At 47.3% G+C, this 8,297-nt stretch overlaps 1 long non-coding RNA gene across 1 annotated transcript; it reads right to left on the bottom strand.

Annotated features, from left to right (window-relative positions):
- Positions 1 to 3,380: 3,380 nt before the first annotated feature.
- On the bottom strand, positions 3,381 to 7,837 carry LOC120400211. The gene is made up of 3 exons (XR_005595602.1): positions 7,743 to 7,837; positions 6,136 to 6,266; positions 3,381 to 3,471 (listed from the first exon to the last, which is right to left on the bottom strand). It is a non-coding gene; the product is annotated as an uncharacterized LOC120400211 (long non-coding RNA).
- Between the last annotated feature and the right edge of the window lie 460 nt (positions 7,838 to 8,297).

The following is an 8,297-nucleotide window of genomic DNA, read 5'->3' as shown; positions in this document are numbered from 1 at the left end:
GGCGTGGAGGACAGCTCTGCACCGCCAAGTCTAGCGAGTAGCTACAGTGGAGGAGGCGGCGGTAGAGGCTGTGCACAAGGCTGCTCAGCAGGGGCAATTATTGCTCCAGCTGTTTGGACAAAGACACACAATCCTAAGAGGGGAAAGGGTGGCGGATTTGGCAGCCCAGGAGCGGTGGCTGCGTTGCCTGCCCGGAGCTGGGCTCGTGCGGGCTGAGCTGGTGGGCTCGGAGTGACTGGGATTCCCACCCCCTCCCTCCTGCGGGAGGCTGGAGCTGGGCAGAGGTGTCAGGCCCCTGCCCGGGGGCGGGCTTGGCTCGAACGCTGGGGCTCCAGAGCCACTGGAAAGGGGAACCCTCGGATCCGCTTCTCAGCCAGGTTCCCCGCTCCAGCGGCCAGGGGCTGCTCCAGGGAGGGGACCTGCCTCCCCCTGCATGTGCCTGGATGGAGCTGGCGCAGCTTCCTGGGTCTAGCCGCCGCCTGCTCCCCCAGTGCACAAACCTGGGCCTGGGCGCAGCCGCCCGACAGGAGCCGCCCATGGACATGGGCTTGTGCCAGGGCCGTGCTCGTGCAGCTGCCCGGCCTTAGCCCATGAGCCGAGCCGCTGCCCGGAACTCGCCAGCCGCCTGCGCTTCCCATGTGCTCCAGCCTGCACCCGGGCGCCACCGCTGGCTGGGACTAGCTGCCTCCTGCCCCGGCGGATGCTGCCAGGGAGCGGGCGGAGCGCGCAGACAGGGAGGGGGCTGCCGCCAGAGCCAGAGTGCCTGTGCCCTCTGCGCTCACCCTCTTTACTTTCAGATGCTGATCATGGCAGGGACCGTGATGCTGGCTTATTACTTCGAGTTCAGGGACACCTTCACGGTTAACATGAAGGGCTTCTTCTGCCGCAGGGCTCCTACCCAGGGCCGGCTCTAGGTTGCCGCTCCTGGAAATGTGCCGCCCCAAGCATGTGCTTGTTTTGCTGGTGCCTAGAGCCGGTCCTGGATATTTGTCTCATACGGACACTGCCCGAACAGCATGTTCTTTCCTAGAAGCAGCGTGACATTTTTTAAATAAAGATGCTGCTGACATTATGTTCCATGCTTGAGAATTACAAACCCTCATATTCTTACCTGTAGCTATCACTGTGTGTTTTCCTTCCATCATCGTAACAATCATTTACCTTTTGACCATATTTTCAAAGTGTATTCTAATGACTTAGGGCAGTGTTTCCCAAACTTGGGATGCTGCTTGTGTAGGGAAAGCCCCAGGTGTGCCGGGTCGGTTTGTTTACCTGCCGCATATGCAGGTTCAGCCGATCGCAACTCCCACTAGCTGCGGTTTGCTGCTTCAGGCCAATGGGAGCTGCTGGAAGCGGCGTGGGCCGAGGGACGTATTCCTCTAGGAATTTCCAAGATATTACCAGGGTGCTTATCTCTGATATACAGAGCCAGTTAGCCTTGCTGGTCCTTGAAAGGACGCAGATAAAGCCCTCTGATCAATGATAGGCCCACAAGCAGTAATTCTTCAAAAACAGAAATAATATTAATTTAGAAATGAGTGGGAGGATCTTTTAGCGGGGGTGGGGTCATATGCCACCTCTTGCTTCAGGTTACATGTCAATCTCTGCCCCAGTATTTGCCCTAATTGGTCAAACTCCTCTCGGGGCAGGCCTATGGGTCACCCAAAGGGCTAGAGATAGGCACAGAATCCAGGTTTCTTATATCCTAGTCCTGTGCTTTAGCCACTAGACTGCACAGTCTCCCCTGGTCATACATTAACCCGTTTCCTCACACAATGCCTTTCCCAGTAAAGAGAAGTCCCGCTAGGTCTGGTCCCTGAAACGTTCATTATAAGGGCTGTGAGGAAGACCTGGGTTCAGGGCAGGGGGAAGGGCACTGAGAGAAGGAGCTGGTTTGTGGAGAAAAGCTTGAGGTAACTTCAGGGGCAACATTTCAGGTTTTGGTGTGCGGAACATTAATCGTGTTTCCTGGGACTACTTAGGCACCTGAAAACTCGCGATTTTGTATATAAGGTGGTGGTCCCACAACCAAGAAATATAGGGGTGGGGGGGAGATCAGCTCACAAAGTTTGAAAACCGCTGAGGATGCAGGCAGGGGGTAACTAGTGGCTGTGTGCAGCCATGGAGGTAGCTCAGGTTCCAGGCGGGGATGTACTTCAGGGGCCAGGCAGGAGGTTGCTAGGGGCTGTGTTCCTGGAGGGGTGTAGCTCAGGGTGCAGGCAGGGGGTACGTAGGGGCAGAGAGGGGTGTAGCTCAGGAAGCAGGCAGGGGGTATGTAGGGGCTGACAGGGATGTAGCTCAGGATGCAGGGAGGGGCTGAGTCCAAGAAGGTTCTGCTACTGCGGGCCCAGCCATACGCTCAGTCCCTAGTTGGCACAGTGGGGGCAGCTCTGCGGATCAGTGGCTGGGGTGAGGTGCGTGCGCTGCCCACCCACTTCCGCAATGGGCAGGCGGAAGGGAACACCCCAGCATCAGCTCCCATCCTGTTCTACGCAGCATATCAGCAGGCGAGGAGCGACGCCAGCGGTGGCCCCATAGTGGGGGGGTGGGGCAGCATGGCAGAGAGGGTGGGGAGAGGAAGGGCAGCACCTTCCCTTCTGCTGCACACAAATCTGGTACAAATGTAGCTGGGGTTGGGGGAGGCCTTTCCTAAATGGTGCCCCCGGGGTAACAATATTTTGCTGCCGCAAAGATATGCAAAGAAGCTGTGAGCTCCATTGTTTCTCCCTCTCCATGGCAGGACCCATGTGGCTGCCTCAGTTACACCCTCACTTGCAACTTTGCTCAGGTTTCTAAGCCTGGGTCTCTGGGATTTGCGATGCCCTTTGGGCTCTTGCATGGGAGTCTGCTGCACAGGGCAGGGTCTGGACACTCAGAAACAAAAGAAGGGAACTTCATGATGGGGAGGGTTGGGAGGCGAGGAGAGCAGATGGAGGGCGGACATGCCATGGAGCACTGATGTGGGCATTACACACCACGCAGCCGAGCTGGGACTGACCCGATCTCCTCTGACAACAACACCAACAAAACGGCTTTGTCAAAGGACCAAGGGAAAGGTCACAATTTATCCACGTGAGCTCCCTGAAACATATAAATATGAATGTCCCCTGGTCTAGGAACACCCCTGGGTGGATTTCACATACAGCAGTGACCATTTATTTTATTTACATGTAGTTAAAATAAAAGAAGGAAGGGATTTTTATGGAAAAGAAACAGCAAAACAGCCCCTGTGTGCAATCAAAACACTCACAGGCATGTTTGTAATACACCACAACCAGCAGCTACTTTTATTAAAAAGAGAAGAACAAGCTATTAGGGGTGACACAAGGGCTCCATTGTGGATTTTTTCCAGCTTGAGAGATTCTTTGCAGCCCGGATGAAAAGCGTCCAAGGATTTTAGAAGCAAGGCGTTGTCTGCCAGATTCCCAGAGATCCTGCATTGACCATCTCTGCTGCCATCACTCACCCTCCCTAGAGCAAAAAGGGAAGAAACTTTCACTTTCTATGTTTATAGCCATTAAAACAAGGACAATATAACGTTACATTTCAAATTCAAGCTAGAGCAGGAATTTCCCCATCATTTAATAGTGTGTTCACATGTAACTCCAACAGACCGTGCCTGACATCGCTTGGGATTGAACGTGGAGCCTCTGGAGTTTAATGCATGACCCTCTATCATATGAGCTAAAAGCCAGCTTCCTCTTAAGCTAAGGTTATAGAACAGATTCAGTCTATCTATTATATTTAAATGTGTACTGGCTGGCTTCTGAAGTAAAAATGCTGGACTTCCGAACATGGATCTCCCCTCCCTTTGCCCCTAACTCTCCAGTAAAGGAATCACATTCTCATTTCCTTAAAAAAGTCCGTCCTAATAACATTCTACACAGTTAAAGTGACAACAACAACAACAACAACAAAAGTCCCTAGGTGATTAAAAAAAGAACCCTGGCAAATTACTGGTAAGTATAAAAGCGGCTAGAAATATGATGTACAATATCATAGAAATGTTCATCAAACTTTCCATCGAGGGAATTAATCAAAATTGTGAATTTTAAAAATATTGACTATGATATATAGAAAAATAAAACCAAAAATATGTAAGATGTAGAACAATGTGACTCAGGTCTGTGTTTAGTTTTCCTTTCCAACACATTTTTGTCCATAGCTAAAACTAAAACATTAAATATTTAATTAGAGGATAAATAAGTTATTCTTAAAGAATGCCTGGACTATTCTGTCTTCCAGCTCACGTAAGCGTAAAGCCTGACCCTATTCAGATGGTACTTCCCTATCTGATGATAATCTCTGTACATACACAGTGAAGTAGCCAGGTGTGTAGCAGTGCAGTTGCTACCATGGAGCTCCTCTCTTCACCTCTGCTACCTCAAAACTGCCTCTAATGTAATTTAGGCTTGGTCTACACTAGGAAATTTGGTTGGTGTCACTATGTATCACAGAAGTATGAAAAATGTACACCACTGAGTGACACAATGAAACCTACCTAAGCCCTGGTGAAGACAGCGCTAGGTTGATGGGTGCATTGTCGCATTGACGCACATACCAACTGTTGGGGAGCTGCATTGCCTACACTGATCGGAGAACCCCTCCCGTTAGTGCAGGTAATGTCTTCGCTCAAGCGCTTTGGCTCAGCTGCAGTGGTGTTGCTGTGCCACTGTAGCAGTTTGGGTGTAGCGAAGAAGCCCAAACTGTCTGGGAAAGCCCCAACCCCTCCCAACTTCCTCTGTGAGTCCTGTCCCTGCTGTGACATTAATTTGGGCACGCTGGGCACCTTGTACAAGGCTAAGGGGGAATCCAGCGGTTAACAAGAAGAACACAAATAGAACTGGCTACAGAGAAGCAATTAGATTAAGTTAACTTAACTGTAGGAAACGTCATGTTTAAATCAGTAAAAAGAAATACTGAGCAATGCTAGCACTGAGATCACCCAGGTTTGTATCTGCTCTAGAATTGTAAAAGGAGAAATGCAAAGGCACCAAGTATGGACTGAGTTACCTTAAAGACTGAAAGTAGCATCAATCCTTATAGGCACTAGTGCTTATTGAATTGTATTGCAGAGTGAGCATATCTGATAATATACATGTATGACCCACGGGTCAGTGTGTGTTATGAATTCACCTCGATGGAGGCTGTGAGTCGGTTACAGGCTCCATCTAGGGACTGGCTCTTTTGTTCAATCTGAAGTCACTTGAGCATTTAGCTCTGGAGGACTCTGGGTCAAGTCCTGGTCCCTGGAAGCAAGGCAGCCTTCACACGTGTGCTCACAAGTGCCTCTGTCCCACAAAAACACACAGGAGCAATTTCATCCTCAACAAAGCTCCCCATGTTTAAAGCTTATGCCTCAGGTAGTTATTGAAAATAGGATCCTTCTGTCAGTCACTGGAAGAGCGACATAACGTTTCTGAAAGGCTTAAAAGTATAAGTGCCTATCAGAAACAGTGTTGCTAGTTATTCTAATTTTTCTGTGACAGATGTGATCATTTAATACTGGGATACGACACACACACCCTTAAACATAGCTCCATACTTGTACATGTTTCTTTTTGGTAAATTAAGCATTAATGTTGTAAAGAGCAGTCATTTTGATCTCACAGGTGCTGCACAATGATACAAAGGAGACACATCCCCCATACTCTCTCCTGGGAAATATACTTTACTCCTTCCCCGTTGTTTTCCATATTCTTAAATGAAACAACAATGGGACGTACCCCACAGACTGGCCACAGACACTGTCTGTTTGACGCCATGTTGACAAGCCAGAGGGGCTTCAAAATGGGTGGGGGAGAGTAACTGCAATACATGAGCAGTACATGGCTCACATGTAGCACTGAGCACTATGGAGACTCTGGGCTGCTCTGGGTTGTGGACAGACCTTAGGCAGCCTGAGTAAAGGAGCTGTAAGGTTACTCTAACTCTAACATGTAAGGTTAATCTAACTCTAATATGTAAACCCCAGATAGTCCAGAATCAGGGCAGCACAGAATTTTCCTTTCTCCCATGTCAGGGTTGTGCCGTGTGCTCTGATCTGGCAAGGTCATTAAACAGCAGCTATAGAAAGGAGAGACACAAATATTCTGTTTACACAGTGATGTCTCCCTTGTGGCATTCTGAACTTACTCAATTAATGCGACAGCAACTCCAAAAACGATAGCACCCTCCAATTTGTCTGAAATTGCCTAAACAGAAACGGCTGCAGATTCCCCGAGCACGTCTACAAGCAGAGGAGCTATTGATGATCTGGGTGAATCCTGCACAAAGAAAAAGAGTCTTGATTTTCATTCACACATAAGTGTAAACAAGGACTGTAATTGCAGCATGACGGGCATTTCCCATTAGCTGAATTTCCAATTCACTGAGACAAGGCCAAGTCAACCCAGTTATCTTCCTCTGCCCCCTTTCACTAGATCTTTGATAATATAGAAATGTCTGTAGTTCTGTGCCCATTCAATGGCTGCTCCTAAGAACTGAGCAAAGTGATTTAATTCAGGAGATCTGCTGGTTTCCTAGTTGCATGCTTCAGAACTGTAGCACTGAGCATGAGAGTCCTTCACAGCCCCACAGCAGTACAGGATGGAAAGCAGGCAGCTGTCTGCATCACCAACTTCTAAGGCTGGGACAATGGTTTTGCTGCCGCGGTTTTGACTGTTTCTGATTCCAAACACTGATGTACAAGGCAGTATCATCAGTGGTGATTGGCTGAGCAGGGTTAAACCAGCTCAGCACTGGGTTGGGTGACTGGAACTTTTAGAATGAGAAGGGTTTAAACAAGTGCCTCCAGTCAGAACGTCTGATTTTCAGTGAGACTCGGCACTTGGGAATACTAACTCAATGACCAATTGCCAATCTTAGACATTCCAGACAGGCTGGCCCTTATGAGAATGTGGCCCAAATGTCCTTTAGCATATTAATATTAGACTATTTGGAACTAGATTTTAGCTGTGCTTTTCTTAAAGTATCCACTATGACATTCTCCAGGGTAGAATCTGGACCAGTAAACAGCCATATTCCCTCAGTTCTCCAACCTGTGATACCTCCTACACTGCTCCGCTGTGAAAGCAACCACTTCTGGTCCGGCTCATGCACAACCCCTAGCATAGAACGTCCCTCCCAGCTGAATTATAGTTAAAATTCCAGCAAGACACTTCTGAATTATCCTGCAGCGATTCACCAGCCAATTCCGAGATGCAAAATACAAAATCATGGCTTTTTTCAGAGTCACGGCTTCCCAGGATGGAGTCCCTCATCCTATAACTGTGGCCAACCTTCTTTGTTCCTAGATCCATGCATTTAGATTTAGCTGTATGACGGTTAACTTGTTTCCAGTTTACCAAGTGATCCAAATCCCTCTCTATGAGTGCCTTGTCCCTTAATTTTTGTCACCTGCAAACTTTTTTGGTGATGATTGTATGGGTTGGTTTTTTTTCAGGTCTTTTATAAAAAGTTTAACTAGTATCATGGCAAGAACCAATCCCTGTAGGACTCCACTAGGTAGAATGTTGGTTACAGTATTATAGGTCATAGTTCAGCCAAATCTGACTGGATCTTAATAGGAACCTTTCTCACCCCAGGACTACTCTCCAGTTAAATGTGAAGTATCTGCTGAAAACCATACAACTCTTTTGAAAAAAAAAGCTGAATAAATTTTGATACAGAATTTTTAGAAATCTTAATACAGACTCACAATTGTCCTTCTATATTTTCCCTTCATTTCATTAAGATCTTACCTGGAGAGCTTTGGAGCACCAGGAAAAAGAGAGCAAAGAGCAGGTAGAGAAACTTCATGGCTGAAGTTTGGCTGGGAGCTCACTATTGCTGGATGGAAGACACTGCGAGATAGAGAGGAGATGGAGAGTCTCAATTTATGGGCTACCGGGGATTGTGAAATACTGATCTGTTGAAATCTTTTTGAAGCATGTCACATTTACTAAATTTGTGCTGCAATCTGTTTATAATTATCATCCTAATTATAATTTATACAGTGTCATAAATATTCCTGGAGAATTTCAGGGAAACGCAGTAGTCAAGTTCCTGCCTTGTGGAAGTTACAATATGGGTATTTACAACTAGCAAACATCTACTGCCTGATCGAAAGCTCTCTAAAAAAATGAAAAGCCTCCCATTAAATTGAAATGAGAATCCTTTTGCAGAGAAGAATTTCAGAACACAACCATACCTTGGAAGCATTTATAATAGGGCATGTGCATTTGTGTATTTGTTTTGTACAATATTTAATGAATATTTTACTTGTATTTAACAAAATTTACTAATTTCATGCTTTA

This window comes from Mauremys reevesii, linkage group 3 (genome assembly GCF_016161935.1).
Source record: "Mauremys reevesii isolate NIE-2019 linkage group 3, ASM1616193v1, whole genome shotgun sequence".
Taxonomy (NCBI): Eukaryota; Metazoa; Chordata; order Testudines; family Geoemydidae; genus Mauremys; species Mauremys reevesii.
Note: the sequence above shows the minus strand (reverse complement) of the source record. Positions and strands in the feature narration are given on the sequence as shown.